Source organism: Cyanistes caeruleus, chromosome 5, assembly GCF_971803275.1.
Source record: "Cyanistes caeruleus chromosome 5, bCyaCae1.hap1.1, whole genome shotgun sequence".
NCBI lineage: Eukaryota > Metazoa > Chordata > Aves > Passeriformes > Paridae > Cyanistes > Cyanistes caeruleus.
This window is the reverse complement of record NC_141705.1, coordinates 73,027,632-73,054,757: the sequence shown is the minus strand read 5'-3', so window position 1 is coordinate 73,054,757 and position 27,126 is coordinate 73,027,632. Positions and strand designations below refer to the sequence as shown.

General features: G+C 38.4%; 1 long non-coding RNA gene across 3 annotated transcripts; it reads right to left on the bottom strand.

The window, feature by feature from the left end:
* Nucleotides 1–18: 18 nt before the first annotated feature.
* LOC147653247 (uncharacterized) lies at nt 19–23,638 on the bottom strand. Of its 3 annotated transcripts, none has more exons than XR_015287203.1 (4): nt 22,953–23,638; nt 17,763–17,926; nt 3,045–3,127; nt 19–1,234 (listed from the first exon to the last, which is right to left on the bottom strand). It is a non-coding gene; the product is annotated as an uncharacterized LOC147653247 (long non-coding RNA). The 3 variants fall into 3 exon arrangements; XR_015287201.1 differs by having other exon boundaries at nt 19–2,505; nt 22,953–23,608; XR_015287202.1 differs by having other exon boundaries at nt 19–1,064; nt 22,953–23,055.
* Between the last annotated feature and the right edge of the window lie 3,488 nt (nt 23,639–27,126).

The following is a 27,126-nucleotide window of genomic DNA, read 5'->3' as shown; positions in this document are numbered from 1 at the left end:
TTTTTCCAGACAAAAAGATTGCTGAGAAGATTTTGTTTTATTAAAGATACAGAAGAGGACATGTTGTCTTTGATTCTATTTACAAAGTTTGAATCAGTTTTAATTCACTAAGACAGCAAACCAGAATAAATTAATGATCACAATGTGGGGACATATGCAGATGATAAGGATGATCACAGCCTCTCATTTCAGTTTTAATTTCAGCATGTTGCTGCTGTAAATATCTATCAGGCTTAAGGAAACAACCGTAGACTATCATTAAAAAGTTTAGCTAGAATAGAAGAATCCAGGATGAAAACAAGAGGTTTTGTAAAGAATTAAATTGAAAGAGTAATCAAGGTTCCATGCCTGAATGCACACTATTTGCCAAATGACAGTCTGACAGTGAAATTTCCATGTAGTTAACCTTCGAATATGTGTAAAACAAAGAAATTTTTATCCCTTATAGTGACAAATAAATATGTTGGTACTTATGTCAGTACCCAGACAGAGCATTCTAAGCCATGTATATTAGTCAAGTGACCATTTTACAGATGCAGAAACAGGGATATTAAACTGAACAATATATTTGGTTTAAGGCCATGGAGAATAAATGTCTTTAAATTTATTGAAAATATGGGAAATACTACTTCTCTCTACAATTAAGAGATACATACAGATTGTTACAATATTTTAAGGATTTTTTGTTTCAAATGGTGCGATAATTTTTAGCATTTGCTATCCCATCAAAAAATGTACAAATAACAAAACAGCGTTGTTTACAAATCATCTGTGACATTGGAACAGGAATTAATGTAGGACAAGAAGAAATTAGGGAGTGTTTTATATTGCACAGAAAGTAAACAGTTCAAATTTGCAGAAATAAGAAAAGACAGGTAAACACAAAGTAAGTCTGACTTTCTGAATTAATTCTCCAGGGTATGGACTTATACAATAGGAGAAAATTACATCTGCCTTCTTTTCACTGTCTCGTTGAATATTGATACTTGGAGGCCATCACAAGAAACTCTGTAGAAGTCGATGAATTTCATTACAAATTTGCAATATTCTGATGAAGCCAAATACTGTGAAGAAGGAAGCATAAATCTCTGAACAGAACTATAACATGCTACATGAAAATCATTTATCTCTGGAGTAGTAAATTGATCCATCTGGCTGCAAACTGATTTGCAAGAAACGTAAGTATCTAGTCCCGTCTGTCCACAAGAAGGAACAAATTTTTTTGTGAAAATATCTGAAATGAAAAAGTTGACTTTGTGACTATGTCTGAGTAACTATTCCCCTTTGCAGTAAATTGTATAGCAAGACTGTATGCATATCACATGCATGTAGCATGTATTTCCACTATATGTATAATGCTTTCATTTGCCTGATACAATAATTACCACTATTATATTACTGTTACGTTGTCATCACACTCAGGATTACTTTTGCAATGATAGAATTAAGTGAGATGTCACACAAATCATGGAAGTTTTATGTCTGCTTATATTATTACTGACCAGTTTTTTAAAATGCATGTCTAGCAATATCGGTAAATTTCTTGCTCTCTCTGGTCTCCAATCTGACCCAAAGAAGCCAGATTAAAGTAAAAATAATTAGCTATAACACCTGTTGTAACACTAGAACAGGCTCAGCTAGCCAGCCAGTCCTTTGTATCCCTCCCTCTATGAAGGATGTATGCTCAGAAATCCTGTCAGACTCACACCATGCAGAATACCCAAGGGTTCACCAGGTTTGGTTATTTTGGATCAATTTATCATCCTTGTCAGACCCTGAAACTCATAGTCTCTGGTCCTGACATCTTCTCCAGGGAGCACAGCTGGCGACTGCCATTCAGAAACAGCAATTTTCGCCTTACTCTCTACATGGATTTGCTTCGGCAGCTCTGTGTAAGCTCTGCATAATGGGGAATATAACCTAATCTTTCCAGAGGAACATTTCATTCCACCAATGACTTCTGTTTCAATCTACTCAGATGTCATTTGTATACACATTTTCTGTGTAGGGCATACCAATATTTCAAGTTTAGATTTCTGCTGCAGTCCCCCTCTTGGTAAAATTATAGAAGGTGCTCCTACCAAAATTATATTAATATTATGCAGACATAACCTAACTGTTTCTGAGGTAGCTAATTTATTTTTGCTATTAGACAGGTCAGTTAGGGAGAGACAGTCACATAGAAAGCTAATTTTATCACAAATTTATATTAAAGCAGAGTCTGTATGGTTTTCACATGTGGTTAAAATTAGACTAATTAATAACATTCCACAATAGTTCATTAACTAGAAGCAAATGTAAGCTCAGTACCACCATTAAGTGCCAAAGGCCAGCTAAATTGACATTCATGTGAAAAACCAGGAGCATCAAGGGATATAGCTCTAGTACTGTTGATGGCAAGAAAGGAGCTTGGAGCATCTGGTTCAGAGTCACCACTGTATAGCTGCAAGCTTTGCCAGACATTTTTGAATGTGAGGTTGTTCACAGGACAATTAAACTACAGCCCTAGGGGATAAATATGAGAAAGCAGTGATTTTTATTTTTTTTCTGGTGCACTTCTCATAACAAGAAGAGGTATGACATAGCACTGTACAAGGACTGAACATTCTTACCAGGATAACAATATACTGGATAAAACATTTATGAGGTTTAGAAAATAAGGAGAGCATCAAACCATGCAAGATTTTGCTTTCAGAAGAATATCTAAGAAAATCTCCTATTTATATATTTGAATAGTCTTATTTTAATTCAGGAGGCTATAAAATTACATATTTCATATTATATTTAATTAGCTTGCTGAAGCAAGCTATTTTGTGCCCTATATTGATAGGTTAAGGATTACTTAGGTGCAAGGTTCAAAGCATTTAAATTATTCTATCAGTAATCAAAATATATCCATTTGTATTAAATTATTTCCACTCTCTCATTCTTCTACATTTTATATAACTGTATTCACCATTTAATACCAATAATTTATCAGCCAAGATATTAGGAAACATATCTATAGATTCTTTCCTTAAATGAAATTAGGATATTACTCTTACCTATTTCAGCTTATTTCATTAAAAAGCTGATTTTAGCCTCTTCCTTTAATGAAGAAAAGTATACTGCAGAAACATGACCAGTGCTGCCAGGGAAAACATAAACAGTAGTAGCTTTTAGAAATATTACAGAAATTTCATTCCAGCAAGACCAGAGCCCATCAAGTTAGCAAGAAATATCTATTGAATACAAAATTTGTATTTTTTTAATTTTATTTTTATTTTATAATTCAAGGCTATGTAATCAAAACAACTGCCAAAACTAAATGGGCTTAAAAGTGCAACTGCCTTGTAAAGTAGAAAATTCTCATCAACTTCAGGGAAGAGTCGTAATCAAGATTTTAAACATTCTAATTTATATAATGCACTGATTTATCATGTATAATAAATAGTTCATGCACTGCACACAGCAAGTGAAATAGCATAGCAAAAGGCAAGTTCTCAGACAGCTGTGTTGCAGTCAAATCATATACTGGCTGTTTCAATTATCCTGTACTAAACATGCCCTGTATCTACCTTGTACAATTCAGCATGGCTGAGTTGACCAAAGAAATTTCACAGGACATTCTTCATATGTTTATCAGGTATGTAGATTTTATACAAACAACAAGAAAAAAAATACAAAAAATACAAAAAAAAAAAAAACCAAAACAAAACAAAAACCCAACCAACTAACCAACCAAACAAAAACTAAACTAAAACCAACCAACCAACCAAAAAAAATCCACAACCATACATGCACATACACATATACCCACCCCCCACCAAAATCAACCAAATCAAATAATTTTTTATTTGGCAATAATGCCTAGAAAACTATAATACCAGAATTTTAACTCTCCTACTAAATAACAAATAAATTCCATGGCAACTAGAACAGGTGCAGAAGAATGAGATAGAAAGTATAACCTATGGTGGCTAAGCAACTTTGATGGAACAACTTGTCTGGAACACAAGTCCTTTAAGGAACAACTGAGAGATCTCTAGGTGTTTAGCCTGGAGAAAAGGATTATTGAGGGAGTCCTTACCACTCTCTACAACTTCCTCAATGGAGGATTTAGCCAAGTAGAGGTCAGACTCTTCTCCCATCCAATCAGTGACAGGACAAAGAGGACACAGACTTAAATTGCAGTAGGGGAGGTTTAGCTTGGACATTAGGAAAAAGTTATTCCCAGAAAGGATTATTGGGCATTGGAATTGGATGCCCATGGAGGTGGTGGAGTCACTGTCCCTGGAAGTGTTTAAGGAAAGACTGGATGTAGCATTTAGTGCCATGGTTTATTTGACAAGCTGGTGTTCTATTATAGTTTAGATGATCTCTGAGGTCTTTTCCAGTCTAGTTGATTCTGTATTCATTTCCTTTTAACTCAGAAGAAAACAAAAATGCTTTGTTTTACCATTTTATATGCTTGTAAGGAAGAATATTTTTTATTAGAAATGGAATCTAAATCTCCATATTTGTCACACTCAAAGTTTGTTCTGTTTTTTTGGCTCTGTGGGGTTTATTTATTTTTTTTCGAGTAAGTATGAGGGATTCTGTACCAAAATAGATTATTTTCTAGAGTTTAGTCAGATTTGACACTTCTATCTATACCTCCAAAGCAATGTATTTCAACAAGAACTACATGCTTTTGCTGTCAGAAAAAAACCCCAAACTAATGACCTTTCACTAACTTGGAAGCAATTATGCACTAGTCTTACAAACTACCAGTGTTAGTAAGAATAATTATTGATATAGACATTAATTTATCAGGGGGGAAATGTGCAAGAATTCAAGACTAATAAACTTGAAATGTAATAACTGCTAAGATCAAAGAAAAATGTAATGTATGCTAAACATCATACTCAACCATATCATCTTTCCCCCTAAAAACTCAAAGGATCATGGACATTATTGTTCTTCACAATACTGAAATTAAAGCTGCTCCTGCAGACTGTTATCTGTAATGCTTTTACAGTACCACAAAATTTCTAACACTGTCTTTCATATTTTCTGTCACTTTCTTTCATATGTCTGTCTCAAAAAGTATTGTAAATTTGACATCCCTGCGGTGTCCTTGGCTTTCACTCCAGATGTATTTCTTAGCACTGATTTTTATCCTCAGAGCAGTCTAAGAAATAATGTACTCCCAAACCTGTGACAAAGGCTTTCTAAATGTGATTCTGTGTCCTCCTGTATTAGTTGTGATTTGAAATGGCACCTGCCTTTTGTTCCCTCATAGCAAATCTTCACTCTTGCATTAATCTTGGCCTGGTTCATTTGAAGATCATAAATATCCCAGCTTTTACACTTACTCTAAAGTATTTAAACAGAAGATAATCTGTACTTTAAATATTGGTATATATAACCATAAATGCAATAATGGCTCAATATTTAACAGCAACACTGTCCTTGTTTAGGGCAAATTTGGGAGGAAACTTCAAAAGGGGTCCCTCTAGAAAGCAGATTCAAGCAGTCCCTTCCCCTTCTGGTTCAGGAAAATATTTCCCTGGAGAAAAGTGGGGGGGAAAAAGTGCTTATTTAACAAGCAAAGTATTCACACGCATAAAAAATGGAACCTCTCGTTGTTCTGAAGAGATTGCAAATTCAGAAAGTCCTTGTCATGAGGTCTAACTTGGTTCTCTCAGTCCCTGCTGCACTGGAAAATGCCACATCCTGGGCCGTGGTGGGTCACAGGTGTGAGCTCCCAGTGTTTTTTGGGTTTTCAGTCCAGAGGAGGGTTGATCAGTTTCAAGAAAAAGAAAAGCCACAGTCCAGGGAATTTGTCTGCCTCAGCTAGATGAAAAAAAATGTAACTAAAAAGTAAAGGAGAGCTCTCCCATTGTCTGTCCATGCTGTGGACAACACAGTCCAGAAGCAGGAATGTGAGGGAGCAAATGCAGTTTCTGAAAGCAAACTGCGGCTTCTTCTGCCCCCTCTCCCCTTCACTCTCAGAACCAGTCTTAAAGGTGCAAAACTTAGTATCAAGCATAAACAGAACAGATGACTGGGGATACAAGTACCATAAAGTCACCCTAGGACAAACACCTACAAAGATTTTAGGGGATTTCCTCACTTTTCTTCTGTAGTCTTTGTCCTATTATCCACTATTTCATTTTTCTTCATTTTACTGGTAATTATCACATAGAGTTGCAAATGTTTAGACCTGAGAGCAGTTTTTGAAAATATTAATGTGACAAAATGTTTTTGTGCTATTTGATTGGGACAGTAGGGGAAAACTTCAAAGAGCTCTAACTCCCATAGGGTTTACATACTTTAAAATAACAGTATATCTTTATGGCCAGGGGACAGGGGTGGGGGAGAAACAACAGACCTTCAAATTAATATTACGCTGGCAGTGGGTTTTTACAGACTATCTTCAGGACTGTGTGATGACTCCCTAGCTTAATGAACAGTTTGATTTAAAGCTTAAAATTATAAAGTGTTCCTACCAGATTCATAAATAATGCAGTTTACAATTTTCCTATCGAGCTTATAAAACTACATTTGTCTTCCATTAACAACACACTTTTTAAGTAGTCTGACCTCTTCAGATACATAAGAACTTGCAATTAGTGCAATTTTTCACAGGTCCTTTACATTTTAATAAGATTAAATCAGTTGTCTGCTTAGTCTAATTAATTTTGAAACCCTGAAGGTTCTTGTTTTCTGGTATAACACACAATTCTTTATTTGAATTGCTAATACTGGACAGAGTGCCTCCATACAACAAAAAAGTTAAATCTGTGTAACTTTACTGACTAGGAGGCACTGAAATAACCTGCCAATATTTGCACTAACTTTTCCAAAGTCTTTTTCGTCAATCTGTGACAATATATGGAAGTCAAAAATATGGAGGAGTTAATGTGGGAGCATTTGGGAAACAGATGGAATTATTGTACGGTACTATTATTATATTAATGATCACACAACTGAATAATTCTGGTTTAGTCATACTTCTCATATTTCAGACATGGTTTAATAAATGCATTACAGACTCAGCCCAATGAAGATGTATATCCTTTGTGTTCTTTGAAGTTAACCTGTACCTAATGAAGAATCAAGTGAAGTATCAAAGAGATTACCTTGAAAACATGATGTTTTAGTGATCACAGAATGGTATTGGCTGCATGGAAGTTACATTGAACATTGAGGTAAAATCTCCAGAATAGGTAAAACATGTTAAAAGCTCTGATATTCAGATTTCAAAATTATTTATCAGCTATAAGATATGACAGTATATATTGCTTTGAATGGAAATTATTACTTTAGAATATGGCAGATTTGTTTTATATTCTACTCAGGATTATTTTAATTACTTAGAGGACTGAATTTTCAGCTAAATGACACAATTCAACCAAATAATAAATAAAGTGCAGACTTATCATTGTGTCCTCTCCTGAATAAAATAATTCTCTGCAATTATACTGAAAAACTTAATAATCTTCAGAACTGTACATACAAGAGAATGTAAGAATCTGTACATAAAAAGAAAAGAGCATGCAGAGAACAGAAACCATTAAATGAAGTGTTGATTTATGTTCAAATAGAGCATATATAATACATTCAATGTAAGATTTTGTGAGTTGAAATAATACATATTATCTTAATCCTGAAAAGAGGAATAATTTCACAGTCTCAGGTTCTGTGCATGGCTCTCACAAAATGCCAAGTAAGGGGATATATAAATCTCACCTACTATAATGTATAGACACTTGACAGGGACAGGATGGGCACCAAAGCAGAAATGAAGTGGAAATGATTTTTCATTAGTTTAGGTATTTCTTGCTGTCAGATAAAAATGAGAGCTTTACTAAACATTTTACAGAATGACAGCTGTGCCTTTATAGATAACTTCTACAGTTTGATGTATGAAGCAGAAAATGTGAAAGATACTGTTAAGTACCACCTTGACACAGTGATGGAATGCCATAGGAAGCAAGCTAATCCCAGAAGAATGTAGTAGACCACTGTTAAATAAAGGAAAGATGTCACTCTATTAGGAATGGGGAGAAGAATGACACAGACTTTCTTGTTAGTTGAACAGGAAAGTTCTTCTCTCTTAAGGTTTATTACCTCAGATCTTCTTTTATAGACTGATACGTGAAAGTACAGAAAAGTAAAACTCTTATTAGTTAGTAAACAAACACATCACCATCATTGGTCAGTGGTGTACACCACCCCTCAACCTTCTCTTGCAAGAAAACAAGGAACAGACAAACAGCACCTGCAAAGCTGTCTTCTATCTCTGAGGATTGTTTTAATTCCTCCTTATGATTTCCCAGGCCACTTTCTCAGGCAAGACTGAGAAAGTTACATGGCCTGCTATTCCACAGGCACTGTGCTGCCTGCTTCATAGTTAGCATCCATCTCCAGAAGGAGACTTCAGGTCCAGCCAAAAAAACCAAAAAAGAAACAACTAAACACTCTGTCTTTAGAGGAAAAAAAGTTGCAAATCTTTTTGTTACTGGCAGAATGTATTGAGAAGGCTTTAAACTAGGTTTGAAGATGGAATGGGATGTAGATGGGCTTGTGGAAGCAAGCCCAAGGGTGGGAAGCCTGAGTTAGGGGTGAAATCAGCAGGCCAGCTGAGGTACATATATACCAGTGCATGCAGTATGGGTAACAAACAAGAGCTGAAGGCCATGGTGCAAGAGCAAAGCTAGGATGTAGTTGCCATCACAGAAACGTGGTGGGATGACTCAAGTAGCTGGAGCGCTTCACTGGATGGCTGCAAGCTCTTCGGAAGAGACAGGAAAGGGATACTAGGTGGAGGGGTGGCCCTTTGTATTAGGGAAGTTTTGATGCCATGGATATTGAAACTAATGCTGATGAAGTTGAATGCCTATGGATAAAAATTAAGGGGAAGGCCAACAAGGCTGACATCCTCCTGGAGTCTGTTATTGTCCATCCAACCAGGAAGAAGAGGTGGAAAATTTACTCTATAAACAGCTGGAGAATGTTTCATGATCACCAGCCCTTGTTCTTGTAGGTGATTTTAACCTAAAAGACATCTGCTGGGAATTTCATGCATTAGAAAAAAGGCAGCCCAGGAAGTTTTTATAGCACCTGGAAGACAACTTTTTGCCACAGCTAGCGAGTGAGCCTACTAGGGGAGGGACTATGTTAGACCTGTTGTTTGCAAATAGAGAAGGGCTGGTGGGAGATGTGGTGGTTGGAGGCAGCTTGGGGCACAGTGATCATGAAATTACAGAGTTCTCAATATTTGGTGATATCAGGAGGAACTGAATAAGACTTTTACACTGGACTTCTGGAGGGCAGACTTTGGCCTATTTAGGAGACTTATTCAGAAAGTGCCTTGGGAAGCAGCCCTTAAAAACAAAGGAGTCCAGGAAAAGTGGGTGTCCTTCAAAACAGAGATTTTTGAGGGCACAGGAACGGACTGTCCCTGTGTCCCAACAGATGAGTTGATGAGGCAAGTGTCCTGCCTGGATGGGCAACAAGGTTTAGAAGGAACTTAGAAATAAAAAAATATGGATGTTAACTCTGAAGCAGGGAGCAAGGTGCCTGTGGAAATTGCAGGCCGCATGGCTTTCTCAGTCTTGCCTGAGAAAGTGGCCTGGGAGGAATTAAAACAATCCTCAGAGACACAAAACAACCTTGCAGGTGCTGTTTGTCTGTTCCTTGTTTTCTGGCAAGAGAAGGTTGAGGGGTGGTGAGCCCCACTGACCAATGATGGTGATGTGTTAGTTTACTAACCAATAAGAGTTTCTTTTCTGTACTTTTCACGTATCAGTCTATAAAAAAGATCTAAAGCAATAAACGGAGAGAAATTCTCCTGATCGACTCCCTAGAGAGTCTGTGTCGTTCTTCTCGCCGTTCCTAATAGAGCGACCAAGAAAGGATGTGTCATCTTTGGAAGGAGAGTCAGGTTTCTCAGGAAATATTTTAGAAGGTTGCTGGGGTATGTAGAAAAAAAGTTAGGGAGGCCAAAGTTCAGCAGGAACTTAATTTGGCAACTTTTGTAAAGGACAATAAAAAATGCATTTACAAATATATTAATGGTAAAAGGAAAGGTAAGACCAAACCTTTGTTCTCTATTGGATGAGGGAGGGAACTTAGTAACTGAAGATAAGGAGAAGTGCTTAACACCTTCTTTGCCTCAGTCTTTAGTGGGAAGGTGGATTGTCCTCAGGACAACTGTCCTGCTGGGTTGGTAGATGGTGTCAGGGAGCAGAATGGCCCCCCTGTTATCCAGGAGGAGGCAGTCAGAGAACTGCTGAGACACTTGGGTATTCATAAATCCCCCTGTTATCCAGGAGGAGGCAGTCAGAGAACTGCTGAGACACTTGGATATTCATAAATCTATGGGACCAGATGGGATCCATCCCAGGGTGATGAGGGAGATGGCAGATGAGCTTGTGAAGCTGCTCTCCATCATTTACCAGCAGCCCTGGCTCACTGGTGAGGTTCCAGATGACTGGAAGCTGGCCAATGTGACATCCATTCACAGAAAGGGTAGGAAGAAGGACCCTGGTAATTATAGGCCAGTCAGCCTGACCTCAGTATCTGGTAAGGTAATGGAGCAATTTATACTGAGTGTCATCATGCAGCATGTGCAGGATGGCCAGGGCATCAGATCCAGCCAGCATGGGTTTAGGAGGGGTAGGTTGTGTTGGACCAACCTGATCCCCTTTTATGACCAGGTGACCCACCTGGTGGATGCAGGAAAGGCTGCGGATGTTATCTGTTTGAACTTCAGTGAGGCCTTTGACACTGTCTCCCAAAGCACACTCCTGGAAAAGCTGGCAGCCCACATCTTAGACAGGAGCACTCTTTGCTGGGTTAAGAATTGGCTGGATGGCTGGGCCCAGAGAGTGGTGGTGAACAGTGCTGGGTCCAGCTGGCAGCCAGTCACTAGTGGTGTTCCTCAGGGGTCTGTGCTGCGGCCAGTTCTGTTCAATCTTTTTATTGATGACATGGATGAATAAATTTCTTTAATAAATTTCCAAATGACACTAAGCTGGGAGTGTGTGTCCTTCTGTTAGAAGGGAGAAGGGCTCTGCAGAGAGACCTGGAATGGTTGGATGGATGGGCAGAGTCCAGTGGAGATGAAGCTTAATAGGTCCAGGTGCTGAGTCCTGCATTTTGGCCACAAAAACCCCCTGCAGCATTACAGGCTGGGGACTGTGTGGCTGGACTGTGCTCAGGTGGAAAGGGACCTGGAGGTACTGGTCCACAGCTGGCTGAACATGAGCCCTGGTGTGCCCTGGTGGCCAAGAAGGCAAATGGCATCCTGTCCTGTATCAGGAATAGTGTGGCCAGAAGGAGCAGGGAGATCATTCTTCCCCTGTACTCAGCACTTGTGAGGCTGCACCTGGAGTGCTGTGTCCAGTTCTGGGCCCCTCAGTTTAGGAAGGATGTTGAGACGCTTGAGAGGATCCAGAGGAGGGCAACAAGGCTGGTGAGGGGCTTGGAACACAAACCCTGTGAGGAATGGCTGAGGGAGCTGGAGTTGTTTAGCCTGGAGAAAAGGAGACTCAGAGGTGGCCTTAGCACTCTCTGCAACTTTCTGAAAGGTGGCTGTAGTCAGGTAGGGGTTGGTCTCTTTCTCCAGGCAACAACTGACAAAATGAGAGGACACAGTCTTAAGCTGCATCAAGGGAAAGAGTTTTGTACAGCAAGGGTGATAAAATATTGGAATGGCCTGCTTGGGGAGGTGGTGGCACCTGAAGACTGGATGTGGCACTCAGTGCCATGGTCTAGTTGAGGTGTTAGGGCTGGGTTGGACTCGATGATCGTGAAGGTCTCTTCCAACCTAGTGATTCTGTGATTCTGTGAATTTTTAGACAGCTGCCCAAGTTCTGATGGTCTTGTTTGAACAGGATTATGCCTTAGAGTTTAAAAAACAGAGGGTTTTGCAAACATTTGTATTACACCCTTTACAAAACATCAGAGGGCACAGCAATTCCAGGATCACGGATTTTGTTACAACTGGCTATGTAGTTTTTAAAAGCACTCAGATAAAGCATGTGAAGGCTCAATAGGCAGTAGGTATGTGGCTAAAGCAATTTAAAATAACTGTTACAGTTTTATTTGTTAAAGTCTGCTCCAAGCCTGACTATAAACAGTGATAAACTAAAAATGAGTAAGAACCAAATTCACAGAACATTCATTCAAATGCACACTTAACATCACTTACACAACACTTAACATAAACATACCATAAACTAGATGCTTCTGTATTTTTCATACTTCAGTACTGTCCTGTGCTCCTCCTTAAAGCTAGGGCTCCTCCATGATGACCCCAGTTTGTACTTAAAAGAGATTTAGAGAATATCAAATGGAATAAGGCCTACAAAATCTGGTCCAAACAGAGAGAAATCATCTTACTAAGTTCAGAAAAAATGTAAGGCCAAATCACATGACAACAGATTTAGACATATGTCAAATTTGTTATTAACTAATAGTACTAGATCTCTGTTGGGGGTAAGAGGATTAAATATTGCACATCTGAGAGGTGAGAAGCAATCTTTCATTTAGACATGAGGAAAATTTATTTTTTTAACCATAGCATTGCATACATGCTTAGAATCATAGAATCATCTAGGCTGGAAAAGATCTCTAAGATCCAAGACCTCTAAGGCTTGAGAGGTGCTTCAATATATTTTTTTCAGAGGATGTATGAACATTATCTTTAGAAGACTCTTCTAGCTCTAGAACCTTTCTAAGTGTTATAATCCTAGAAATAAAAATAATTCCTAATAAGCAGCAACATTTAGATGAAGCCAAGCTTAGATCAATAGCAACTTAGGAGATATTCAGTTTCCTAGCATATATTTTAAGTAATATAATTTTTTGTGTGTCTATAAAGAAAAATCAAAGCAAGAGTTCTTATATTAATATATTCTAAATTAACTTGTGCCAGATGGCTGGAATCTGAAATAAAAGCCTCTCTGAGCCCCTCAGAGAGAGACTGGATCTAAAATATATAAAACCACATAGACATGAAATAAGACTGTAGGTTTTAGTTTTAAGTAAGTAGAAATATATCTTAAGTGTCTTAACAGACTGTATTAGTTAGTAAAAAGCCCTAAAGCCTACTTTAAAGTTCAGTAGTGTCACCCTTTACAGAATTAATTAGCTCTAGACATAATGAAAACATAGTTTGCATTTCTAGATAGGACAGATAAAGCTTTTAATGTAAACAGATAATACTCCATAAGTAGAATTTAGGTAAGGACTGACAGTGCTTTCGTACATTAAGAATTAATTAATTAATGAAAGAATTAAGATTGGTGCAGAAATGTTGGAGTCTGAGACACAGAGTGTGTGCCCTTGTTTCTGATACCTAAGATCCAGAAAAACACTGAATTTCATATAACATGAAATTCATGAGCATGTTTTCATGGTGATACATGAAAACAACTGTTAAAGTTAGATAGAAAAGCTAAAAGTGTGAGTGTGTAGATCAGAGAGTTTTCTTAAGTCACTGGGTGAAAAAGTTAGTTTAGAGTTTAAGTTAGTTTAGAAAGCACTCCACAAGATGGAGAATTTATTTAGAATGTTGTTTCTTTTCCTTCTTCTTTCTTCTTCATGTTCTTCTTCTAGAGGTTTTTGGGTAATAGTAAGTGATTGGACAGAAAATGCCGCATTAAAAAAATAATATAAGTTTCTATTTTTAATTGGATAAGAATAAGTATAAAGATAAAATAACTGCATAGTTCAGGGCTATTTTGTGTTTTCAAATACAAAGTGAGCCACAAAGCCATTCTGTAACATCAGAAGAAAATGAGCCAGGTTGTGGTGAATTAAGCTTGTGTAGCTAGTCTGGGGAGACCTGCCAAGTTTTGTGATAACATCCTAATAAACACAAGAAACAAGATTCTGATGAGCTCGTGAGTTTCCTTCAAACCCAGAGAACTGAGATTAGCGGGACTCCCCACGAGGGAAGATCCCAAAGGAGCTCAGCCCAAAGGGGACTGAGAAATCCAAGAGAAAAGTACAGAAGAAAAGCAGCAGAATCAAAGAAAGAGAAAAAGGAAACACAAAAGAACTTTTTAGAAAAAAGTTACATAGAAAGAATGTTTAGAATCATGTTTTTAGCTGATTAGATGATTTACAAATATAATCCCCTGTACTGGGGTGAAACACCACCACAAAGAAGGACAACAGCAGATCATCTTCAACATCACAACACAGAAAAAAGAAGCTGCTGCTTCTATTCAGAGGGAGCTGCTCCTGCTCAAAAGTCTTTCATTATTAAATTTCTATGCCAGAAAGCTTTTAGCATGGACCTTAATACTCTGAACTCTTTGCCTTTAAGACCTTCATACAATGAACAGATTGACTGCAACCAACAACTGCTCATCTCCTTTAGACCTGGAGACCTCCATGAACAACTCGACTGTCGCTAGCGGACATGAAGTATGAAGCAAGGGTTCTTATCACAAGCAGCTGAGGTCTTATTTCAGAAGGCAAAAAGCCTTTATTTTTGGAGTTTTCAATCCTATTTATAAGGTGTTCCAATACAGGTTAACCTGATTGGTACAAGGAACAACATCCTCCCATTGGTGGGACAAGAGAAAAACATTCTCAGAATGTCTGTGTCATTGTTTTGGGAACCAAAATCTTATTTACACATCAGTCCTTGAGAGAGAAAAATTTTTCCGAAAGACTTTCCCCTGGGAAACAAATTAGCCCCTGAGAGCCTAAAACTCTCAGGTTCAGAAAATCATGTCCACACCAGATGAGAAAGTCCAGTGAAGAATTTTGGCACTGTTGGCTGTAGCTGACACACAGGTATGACTGATTTCTGCCTTTGCTCCAAGGATAAATGGAAAGCTGGCAAATGCCACATATACATAATGCCTTGAATTTTAAGCGAAATTGGTTTTCAGACATCCTATTTGGTACTTCCCCTCATATTTCTAATTATTTCTTCATGTATATTGTGTGTTTATTGAATATGCTTTGCTGTATAGTCTGGTTTTATCACATCTGCTTTAGGCTTTCTCCAGGCAGCTGCAGTTATAAATTGGCCAAAAACCACTGCTTGTAGCAGAGATGAAATAGAAATCACTCCTGTAAAAAAAATGTTAAAAAAAAATAAAGCCTAGAAAAAGAGGGGCCTTTGTATTGACTCATTAGCAGTACACTGAATTTTTATTCCACTCACTCTAAACTGCCACCCAGGCTACTGCTGCTAAGAGGTAGTAAAATAATAAAGGAGAACTTTGGTCTTTCTGATACGTGCTAGGAAATTAAAATAACAAAAGCATGGAAAGCATTTCAAAGGTCTCATTAGCATATGGATGGTCCTTCTGGAGCTGTCTAATAAGGTTCAATGAAGATATGAGTTGTATGACCCCAGGAACACAGATCTCAGTACATGAAAGATGCCAGTGGAGGTTCTACCCAGTGTATCCTGTGATTCTGCCATGCTGCTATCTCTGATTTGTCATGTTCCATGCCTGTTACTGAACAAAAGAACATGATCTATGCTTCAGGGCTTCCTTCTCTTCCTGCTTGTGTTTCATCAAATAGGAAAAAAAAGTAGCAGAGTTTATAAGCTTATGGGTTATATATTTACTCCTGGAAGATACACATAAAGCCTAGGGCAATGAATGTGTGTGCGATATTTTCTGTTACAGTCAGAACTCTGACTGCTATTTCTGTGTCTGTGTTACAAGAACTTGGTGAGTCAAGGTCTAGCTACGAGTGGAAAATGAGGAACTGCAGCACTACCTGGCAATCAGCAAATAGGCATTTGTTTAAATACTATTAAGCATAGCAAATTGATTTGCACTATGCCATCTTCACATGTACGTAAAAGGGATAAAATCTTGAGTAAAGAAGGTGGAACTTCAGACACTGATCCCCAGAGTCATATTGACAAATTCAGGTTAAAACATAAATATAACCAGTCTGAATTTCACCTCAAGTTAAATCCCTAGGCATGCTGGCAATGTTTGAAAAGTGAAATTTGCCTACAGGCAAAACAGTTTGCTGGAACTGTAGCACTCCAATTAGAGATAAGGATGTGTGAGTAGCTGTAAACATCTCAGCAGGCGTTGAGATGTCTTTCCATTTCTCCATCAATAAAAAGAAAAAAAAAGAAAAAAGCCAAACCAAATAGACAAAACCCACTAAACCTCCAAAAGCTAGGTATCTAGTATCCTACAGACATCCTTCTTTTCAAAACAATTAAATATTAGACTAACATTTTCATTTTCTTCATGACTGACAAGTAAAACCGCAAATCAGTCTTGAAATGGACATGGGTTCCTCTTTCAATATTTGCAGACTGAAGAAGCACAAGCACAAGTTTTCCATCTTAAGATCAAATTAACTTGCATCAACTTGTCTTATAGCAATCAACTTTAATATTACAGGTGAATGTTTATATAAAATTCTGATTCCATGGTCTACTTCGAAATATTTCATTGAACCTTTCCTCCCTTAACATTTTTAAAATCATATTCAATGCATTGGTCATTATGCAAACTGTGCAACTTTGTCCTGGAGTTATAGCTTTGAAATATACACAATAACTCTGTATATTAATAATAGGAAAGGAGATACGATGAATGAAGGTGTTCCTTTATCACAACAGATAATGTGATACAACCCTGCTGAAAACAAGCTGAAACAAAACTGCTTTAAGCTGTTGTAGTCTATCATTAGAGCCAGACCTAAGTTTACATTGAATGCTACTTACTTTCATATCTATGTTATCCAAGAAACACCTTGATGTGAAGATGACAAATAGTTTAAACTATTATGACCATCATCATCTTATCTTAACCTTAAATGTTGAATCTCTAATTAGATACTTTCCATGTCTCGTTACCATACTTAGCTTTCCAAAAGTACCAAAACAGAATATTGTCTAACATCACAACTCAATAAGCAATTAGCACAAACTAGAAACAGCACAAACTAGAAATCACAGAATAGCCTATCTGTAGATAGTATAATAAAAACAACAAATATTGACATTCCATTGCACATCCATTGCATGCAAACACATAAATCTTAATTCTGTATTGGCTGTATTGGCACAACTGCAAGGAGGTCTTTGCAACCCTCTGTTGATCACTAGCTTATAATTCTTAATAATTATTATTAATAGTAATTATTAAAAAATCTCTCCCATTTAGTCTAGAACACCTGCTGTCTTGCTAACTAAAAGCATTAATTAAACAATCTATCAGAGGTCCTGGAAGCATTAGAGAAAAGCAGAACATACTTTAACTCTCTTAATTCCTCTGCCACCACACTCCTGGAACATTCACTTTGGGAAAAAGGGAAAGAAAATATACATTTTTTTGAAAACATTCAAATTCAAAGCACCAATAACACAAGAAGTGGCAAGAGGCAAACTGCTGCTAACTGGAATCATAGGATATAAAGTAATCATTTCTGTGTTATAAAATTAAACCAGGTCAAACCAACATTGTCCCAAATTCACTTCATAACCCAGTTCAAAACTTGGTATTGACACAGGGCTCAGTGTCTGAGAAAAATATCAATGAATGCTTCAGTTTACACCTCCAAAAATGGTAGTGATTTATACAATACACTCACAGGTGAGACTTTGCTTTTCATTTTAACCCCTTCTAAAAAAAAAAGCAAAACAATATTTTTCTTTGCTAGGAGCTATAGGTTAGTTATATGATAATATATTATTTCATGTATTAATGAGTGCTTGATCACCTTTTTCTCCCCCTAAAAGTATAATCATTATATAAATAAAAAGTATTATTAAAAATATTTACCTCTATTTCTTATAATAGTTGCAATGGATCAGAGATGGATACCTTTGAATTTATTTTGAATTCTACACATTGAATTTTTTATGTATGGAAGTCTTGATTTTTTCTCTCTAGAAAAGCTTGGCTGATCAGCAATCCAACAGTAATTTCCTTGCCCTGAAACAAAACTTAAGGCATTTAATTAGTTATTATTTGTTCTTTACTTAGCCATATGTCTCGGTTCTAGAAGACAGGTGTCTGCTAGGGAGGGCAGGAGCCTCCCTTGGAATGAAAGAATGTAGACCCCCTCCCTCCGAATTATTATTATTTTGAAATCAAGGGGCCTTTAGGCAGAGATCTGGGGATAGGAATGTCAGGAAAATTAATCCACGAACACCAGAGGTTTATGGTGTAAAAGGACTCCTCTGTCTCCAAAAAGGAGACAGAGGAGTCCTTTTACTTTATTCAAATAAAAGGAGAGGCCATGGGGCATTCCCCTGGGGTCTCTCAAATTTTTGGAGGGCGCAGCCTCCTTTTTATCCTAATTCCCGGCTGCTTGTCCCTTGTCTCTTTCCCCATAGGCTGAGGTACTTGAGAGGTACAGGCTTCCAGGAACGCCTGATACCTGGGGTACCTTTTCCCCCCCCACACATAATCCTTTCTTAATTCTTAACTTTTGTGGAATTCATGATACTCTTTCAGTGCCTCTTTGATCTTTTAGTGGAATCCATCCCATTGTTTCTGTTGTCTCTCACTGATAGCTGCATCTTATCAGCAGACTCACAGCTTGTTTGTAAAGACAAACCCTTCATACCTCTCAGGAATAACAGTTCTTTACTAGTATAACCAGGCAAACAAACAACAATAACTACAGCATTAACAAGAAAACAGAACCAGGGACCTCATGACAGCCTTCTCGGCTGAGACAGGATGGAGCAAAGGCTTTGTTTTCACAAGCCCCTCGGGTGGGCAGTCCGGGTGCTCCTGCAGGGCTCCGAGGAACAGTCGGCTGGAACAGCAGGGATGAGCTGAGATCCTGGGCCGGTGGCTGAGGTGTATCAGCAGCTCCGCGGCGGAGCCTGGCACTGCCACACGTCCCGGCAGGACAGGGGGTGAGAGGCCAACCAATGAAGAGGGAAGAAGGAGAAGCAGCCGCTCCGTCTGGGTGATAGCGAAATTCCCTTCTCTTTCCCGCAGCAGCTCCTCGACCCAGAAAACAAAAAGTCTCTCTCTGAAGCCAAAGAAAACCAGCCAAAAACTGTCCCCACCTTCCTTTCCTGCCCCCTTCCCCCCCGGGGCCCGGCCACTCTTTGTCCTTTGTCGAGCACCCACTAAGTATCCACAGTTAGGTTGTCCCAGCAACTAATGAGTAAAAATTCCATGGGCAGGCCAGAACAACAAAAAAAAAAACAAAATAAAAGGACACCTAACCCTCAACACCATACTTGATGACTTAGTGGGAGTTTAGTAGAGCAGGAACTGGAAATAAAATTGGGTGAAGACATTAACATCTCTTCACCTGGAAACAGTATTTGTTCTTTCTTGGCTTACTTTATATAGCTGCTGTTGAACAAAACAGCACCTCGTTATTAACAGAATACTGCATAGTTATTAACATAATATTGCAAAATGAATAGTTTATAAAATCCTCTAGAGGGATTAAGGAGAGAGGAGATACCTGATTTTTTTCTGAACTATACACTGAAGTTCTGTCATCAGACAATAAGAGTCTAGCAGGATTTCAGCTATGTCAAAGGGTACTACACAAATGTTTTTATACTCAAAAATACTCAAAAACCTCTTGGATACACTGCACAGAGAAATTAAGTAAGTAGAAATTATATAATAATATAGAAATTATAAAATGAACTTTATTATACATTGCTGAGTTTCCTAGTCAAACCATGTCACAGCAGTAACTCATAAGCACCCCTTGTTTTGTGTGGACTGACTACACAGCTTTTGCTCTCATTATCCTTTCTCCCTGTAATGCTGAAAATTAGAGGCTTTGGCTCTTTGTTTCATCTGCCACAGACTTCACTTTCGGCTTGGGTTCTCAGGAGAACACTTTGGACTTGTATTTTGCAGGGACATATTGTATAAATCTAGACTGAAAGTATGTATATATATGTATATATCCTTGGCAGAGGAATTGACTTGAAATTAGAAGCTGAAAGCTGAATTCAAACTGTCCTCTCTTCAATGCTCAATGCCTTTAAACAAACCTCTTTACTTTCAAAGTTTTGAACATCACTTGCAATATCCTACTGTGCATTCAGAGGGCACTCCTATTTCACCCCAGGCACTAAATTCCAGGGTGAAACCAAGATTCTTTTGCTCTGGGTAGATGCAAAGGAGAAAATACAAATTAGATATTCTCAAGAGGTAAAAACCACACAGACCTTACTGGCAACATTTAGAAAATTACGGAACAAAAGAGTGTATACAACATAACATCACTTATCAGAGCATAGACTTAGCCCACTGAATGTATAAAACCTTTTAACATTTTGTGGGAAGAGAAGAAGAAAGAAGAAAGAAGAAAGAAGGAAGAAGGAAGAAGGAAGAGGGAAGAAGGAAGAAGGAAGAAGGAAGAAGGAAGAAGGAGGAAGGAGGAAGGAGGAAGGAAGGAGGAAGGAGGAAGGAGGAAGGAGGAAGGAGGAAGGAGGAAGGAGGAAGGAGGAAGGAGGAAGGAGGAAGGAGGAGAAGGAGAAGGAGGAGAAGGAGAAGGAGAAGGAGAAGGAGAAGGAGAAGGAGAAGGAGAAGGAGAAGGAGAAGGAGAAGGAGAAGAAGAAAGAAAAGTAAAAGGGAGAACAACAGAAAGACTTCTGGAAAGATACAGAAAAACAGACAGAGCTACCAACTCCTGGGGTCCAGGGATGTAAAACCCCAAGATGAAAGTAGGGTTAAAGGACAATGTGCTTACCTCATGGTGACCCTTCTTAAACCTTTTTGGCCTATCCTGGGCCTTCCTCCCTGGTGGTATGTCTGCTCACTTGGCCACTCAGGGACTGGGTTAACTGTTTCCAGTGTGTTCTGATTGACAGACCCTGAGGGACTGGGGGGTATTAGGGGCAGGACTCTACCATATCCAAGCAAGGCCTGACCCACCCCATGTCACACATTCCAAGCCCCCGAGATGTCTCAGAACAGATCACCTTTTCCAGCCTCTGACAACTTCCCCAAGGCAAACTGGAATAGGATCCTGAACTCAGAATAAAGGGACTACCTGGTATTTTATACTCTGTGGGCTTCCTAGAATTTCACTCACGTGAAGTATGCCTTTGAATTCAAGAGTTTGAAAGATAATTTATTATTTATCATGAGAGGAATGATGAGCTTGTCTTTACAAACAAGCTGTGGGTCAGTTGATAAGATGTAGCTATCAGTGAGAGATGACAGAAACAATGGGATGGATTCCAGTAGAAGATCAAAGAGGCACTGAAAAAACACTATGAATTCCATAAAAGTTAAGAAGGGATTATGCATTGGGGGTGGGGGGGGGGGGGGGAGGTACCCCAGGTGTCAGGCGTTCCGGGAAGCCTGTACCTCTCAAGTACCTCAGCCTATGGGGAAAGAGAGAAGGGACAAGTGGCCGGGAATTAGGATAAAAAGGAGGCTGCGCCCTCCAAAAATTTGAGAGACCCCAGGGGAATGCCCCATGGCCTCTCCCTTTATTTGAATAAAGTAAAAGGACTCCTCTGTCTCCTTTTTGGACATAAACCTCTGGTGTTTGTGGATTAATTTTCCTGACAATCATAATGATCCTTGAGAAACTCAGCTTTCCAGCACCTCATCAAGGTGCTGCAGTATGAGCTGCCTAGATTTCAATATTCTAAGAAGGATTTAAATGTTTATGCAATCTTCAACTTCAAGATTTCTAATATATTTCGCAAATTAATATAATATAAAGTAATTGTTGTTTTGTTGTTAAAAATAGAATACATTTTATTGATTTGATTTTTGCCAGGAATCAATTGTGATACATTATCATTCCTAGAACTGTTACAAATTACATAGGAATTACAAATGGAAAACATGCCATCCAGAGTTATTTGCTTTCTGGAATAGGCAGAAACACATTTTTCAATGTCAAATGACTTTAGACATTTAATGTGAAAACCAAGCTACCTTATAGTTAACTATCTTGGAAGTAATAATGATTTATTTATTTATTTATTTATTTATTTAATTGTTATTATTATTATTATTATTATTATTATTATTATTATTATTATTATTATTATTATTATTAATTGCTGGAAATAAAATGTACCAAAGCATTTTTTTTCCAGCAATGTCTTTTTTGGGTTTCCTTAAGTAAATGAAAATACATCTTATGATCAATACCTCATACTTGGAAACTGTCTTTTTTTTTAATCGGTCCTTGGTCTGTTAAGGGCTGAATTCTCTGTCCATTCTGTTTGGGATTGGGTTTTTTTTTACAGGACAGCTAGCTAAAATATTGAAATATTTAAATACATGTTCCAGTTACTTTCATTTTTTTTAGCAGTGGAAGAAGTCTTCCAAACAAAACTTTTGACAAAGTATTTTAGTTTCATGCTAAAATAATGTATGAACTTGTGCAGAATATGATTTGTTTTGGTGAAAACTCCAACCAGGCTCAAGTTATACCTCATGCTCACCATTGTCCTGGGGATACATAGTCTGAAGTTTTTAAGCCTGTTTTTGAAAGCTATTAGATGTCAAGTAGCTGAAATTATATCTTTCTGGTAAATTCAGATGTCTTATATGCATTTGTATTCTATCCTGGCCTGAACCCTACAGCATTTGTTGTACCTTAATGTAATGGATTGGCATTTTAGAAACAAAGGGAAACACCTAAGGAAGTTAAGGCTGCTGGAGACTGATGGGAGTTTTTCTCCTGGCCAATAACTGGCCATTTCTGAGAACCGACAGTAGTTTTGACCATTGAAAAGTGAGATCAGCCTGTGACCACCACCTTAAGACGTAAGCTCGAGAATTTCTGGCTCTCTTTGGTTTCTGGCTTTGAAGAGGTAACAGGGCTCCAGTTCAGCCTCCTTCCTTTCCCCCAGGCTGGACAAGTGTTAAGAATAATATGTTACAGTTGCTGTTTGTAAACTCCTTACTTACCTTGTACCCCGGTCCCAGGATATTGTTAAGAATAATATGTTCCAGTTGCTGTTTGTAAACTCCTTACTTACCTTGTACCCCTGTCCCAGGTTTACTTACCTTGTACCCCTGTCGCAAATTGCTGTACCCCATATTTCTTGTTCCTTGTTCAGCCAGGCCCTGCCCCCTCTCCCAAGTTGCTGTACCCTGTGTTTCTTGTTCTGTGTTCAGCCAGGCACTGCCCCCACTGCTCCTAGACTCCCACATGGCAACATTGTATCCCTTTCCCGAGTTGCTGTACCGTCCTGAGGAGGAAGATGACATACTGACTTTTATGCAAACGAGAGAGACCAGAGACTTATGGGATGCACCCAGACTGGAAAGAACCCCAAAACAACGAGCCATGCAAAAGAGAAGGAATAAAACCAGCACCATCTAACAAGGAAGACCCAGAGGAGTCCCCTGGCTTCTTTCCAGAGGCCGACATAACCTCGAGGAGACTCGACTGGGATGACACCCTAGACTACGAGCCCTAAAGAACGAGTCTTCCCGGGGACTCCCATGAGGAAGGAAGGCCCAGCTCTGCCCTAGTGACAGAGCTGCACGGATCCTTCTCTTCTATGGTGTCCAGTGGGAGCAGTGGCAGTGTGTGCAACCCCTCAGGCCCCCACCCCAGAGCTGTGCTGCTTAATAAAGGCCTTTTTTAAAAGGAGATGGTCTCCTGGCACGTTTATCACACAAGGCCATGGAGGGAGCAGGGCTGGCCAGAGTTCTGCGGGTTCCGGGGACGATGGAGACTGTGAAGTGACAGGAGCCCCTTCCCAGAGGGCTCACTGGGCCTTGTACAGCGGGCCTGCTGGGCCAGGCCAGACCCTGGCTCAGCTGCAGTTTCTGCCACTGCTGAGTTTCACCAGAGACTGCTGAGTAAGGGGAGAGAAAGCCATTGACCTGCAGAGTGCTGAGACAGTGGCCACACTCTGCCAGAGTAGCCATGGAAAATCTTCCATTGCAGACAGCTCCAGCCGCTGCTCCAGCAGAGATCACAAGACCATCCACAAGGCCTGGGCAAGATTTTAACCCTTTCACTACCCAGATGAGACTTGCAGATTAATCCTTTTCCCAGAGAGAGGGGAAAAGAGAGTGATCAACATGTAAAGAGACAAACTATCAAAGACAGTAAGGAAAGGAATTAAGCTTCAGATGGGGGAGAGAAATAAGGAGATGCTTTAATAAGCTGAAATATTCTTTTTCTAAAACTATGGAGATGGACAAAAGTGTTCTGAAAAAAACTCCTTTAATTCATGACAGAGTATTTTGAAATGGAGTATTTCAAAGTGTGGATCTAAGCAAATGGTGAAGTAGTTGTGATCTTATGAGATGCTGGAACAGAAACGGGGAAGAGAGAGTTGTTGAAGATTTGTGGCCCTTAAGAGGCAAAGCGAAAACTTCTGTTTCCAGAGATGATCACAGAGACAGATGAAGAGAACTTTTGCCTTTGAATAACTCATCCTTAAAATGACACCTCATTTTGACTCATGACCGGCGAACACACCTCAGAGTGGTGTGAAATGGGAAAAAAAGACTGATGGCAGAGTTTTCTGGGCAGCTTGCATCAGAGAAATAGAAAGCCATAAGAAAATGTTTTTTGTGTGAAAAACTACATAAATTGACAAAAGAGAACTTCTTTTTCTCTACAAAGACTGATGAAAAGACTATATAGCAAAGTTGGGACTATTTTAACCACCAGGTTTTTTTCTGTCTCTATGTTGTCTTGTAAACAAAGGAATGGTTGGGTGGTGGGAAAAAAAGGGCTTCTGGAGGTTTTATTTTAGTTTCTTATTCTTGTAGTTTTGTTAATAAGCTTTTTTTATTTAAGTTTTAAGCCTATTTTGCCCTTCTTCTTCATATCTCAGAGCAAGAAATGAGTAAGTTTTCTAGTGATTTTTTAGCTAATGCTTTAAAAGCACGACACTTAACTAATCAACTGGTAAATAATCAACAAGATTTTAGAAAGGACCATAGACCAATATTTTGCCGTTCAAGACTGTAAGATGCTGAGTGATGTGGTGGAGCACATGAGAGTTGCTTTCTAAGCAAGGCACTGCTTGAAGTATAAAGAGTACCAGAAAACAGGGCCAACTGCAGAGATATAACATTATGTATACACACCATTGTAACAATTCTTAAAGAATTTTACCTAAGTATTGAAACTTCCAAAATGACATATTAGGCAACAAATCAGCATCTCAAGGAAAAAAGTGTTATACTTTGAGCTTCATTCATATTGAGATCAGTTAGGTGCACAAGGAAGTTTCTTTGTCTAGGAGTGGCCAAATTAAGAAGCTGGGCACTTAGAATGAAAGAGGTATATAAATTAACTATATGAGAGGTATATAAATTAACTATATAACATTTGCACACAAAGCACTTTATCAGAGGGCAACAATTTTAATTTTTAAAATATTTTAATACCCATCCTCTTTTGATTGTTTCTTCCATCAGGATTTACTGAGGCTACAAAAAAGATTAATTTCATATTTTAGCAGCATAAGACCAGATGACATCCATTTGCTATATCTCACAAATGAGCAGCTCCTATCGACAATTTTAATTAATGCCTATTTCACACAAAATTTGTTCCTCAAGCAAATTACCCAGTTTAGAATTCACTAGGCCTGTGGAAGAACATCAATACTACATCAACTTGCATAGGCTTGCAAACAGATTCTTGAGTTACCTCTTATATGAGCAATAATTCTCTTCTGACCCAGTCTTTGTTGCGAACAATAAACAATCCACTTTTGACCCAGTTCATATTGCTTTCTCAGTCAGTAGTTATGTGTGGGAAATGCAGGCACAGAGAGCTCTCAAGGCCTTGAGCATACAGGCCCAGAGATAGAGATGGATACTGTGTTTGACCTGAGACCTAGGAGAAAACTTGGAGCTTTAGAAAAATGACGTTATACAAACAAGAAATAAGAAGTTTGTAGTTTAAGTATAAATATGTTTTAAGCATGTTTCAAGCAAGTAGAAATATGTTTTATATAAGTGAATAAATATGTTAAACAAGATAGTAGAAGACTTTAAAATTTAATGTAGAACCTATTATAAAGTTAGTAAGAAATTAAAGATGTAGCAATGTAAGTTTCTATAGTGTTATATGACTGGATAAGAAAAGACACATTGCAGTAGTATCGTGTGAGACGAAGCAATCAGTGATTGGTTTATGAAGATACTGGTGAGCTTTAGAGTAACTTGGTGATTGGTTAAAAAGTTTATAAAAGATGTAACTAGGATTTAGATGACTTCTGAGGTGATGGAATTGAATGTAACATCTTAAATGTCTCACCCTTCCATGAGACTGATGGACTATGCAATAAAACACCTTTTATAACATCACCCAGTTGGCCCCATCTGCTCTGATCCCAATAGTTATAGTTTTAATTAGCCATTGCTTTCACAGAGCTTTAGTTCATTTTTTGATTTGCTCTTTATAAATCAGAGATGGCATGTAGTCTAACTAATCAAACCACTGAAGCAGAGGTAAAAGGAAACAAGTATATGTGTTTGTGTTAATCTCTTTAGAGACCAGGATTATTTGGATTAAAAGGAACAGCCATTCAAGTAGTCTTTTCCTCATCCATGGACAACTAACAATCTGACCAAAAACTAGACCATTAAAAAGAAAGTCAGCTCTCTACTAACAAAGAATGTGTTTCAACTGCATAAAAGCCTTTCCCTTGTGGAAAAAAAAAAAAAAAAAATTACCAGTTTAGAACAAGATTTAAAGTGTGAATAACACATTGACACATGGTAAATTGGGTCAAATTTTAAATATACTTCATAAACCAGTAAGAATTCTCCTGAAAATGAAATGCCAAGTGTTGTGGTTTGACTGGCAAAATGCCAGGCCTCACTAAAGTCATTCACTTACCCTCTTTCATTACAGTTGAGCAGAGGAGAGGGAAAAAATGAACAAAAGTTTCATGAGCTGAGATAAGAACTGGGAGAAAAAAGCGTTCTAAGGGCAAAACAGGCTCAAATATAAAGGTATAAAGGAAAATTTATTATTAACAGAGTCAGAAGAGGATAATGAGAAGTAAAATAAGTCTTTAAAACACTTTTTGTCCCCCCAGCCCCTCTCTCCTCCTCACAAGGAGACAGGGTGTGGGGGTTTTGGTCAATTCATCACTTACGATCTTTTTCCATTCATTCAGGGAGAGGAGTCTTTTTTCTGCTATGCTGCTGGCATTCCTCATGCAGGGTGCCAGGAAGAAGAAGTAGCCACCCCTGC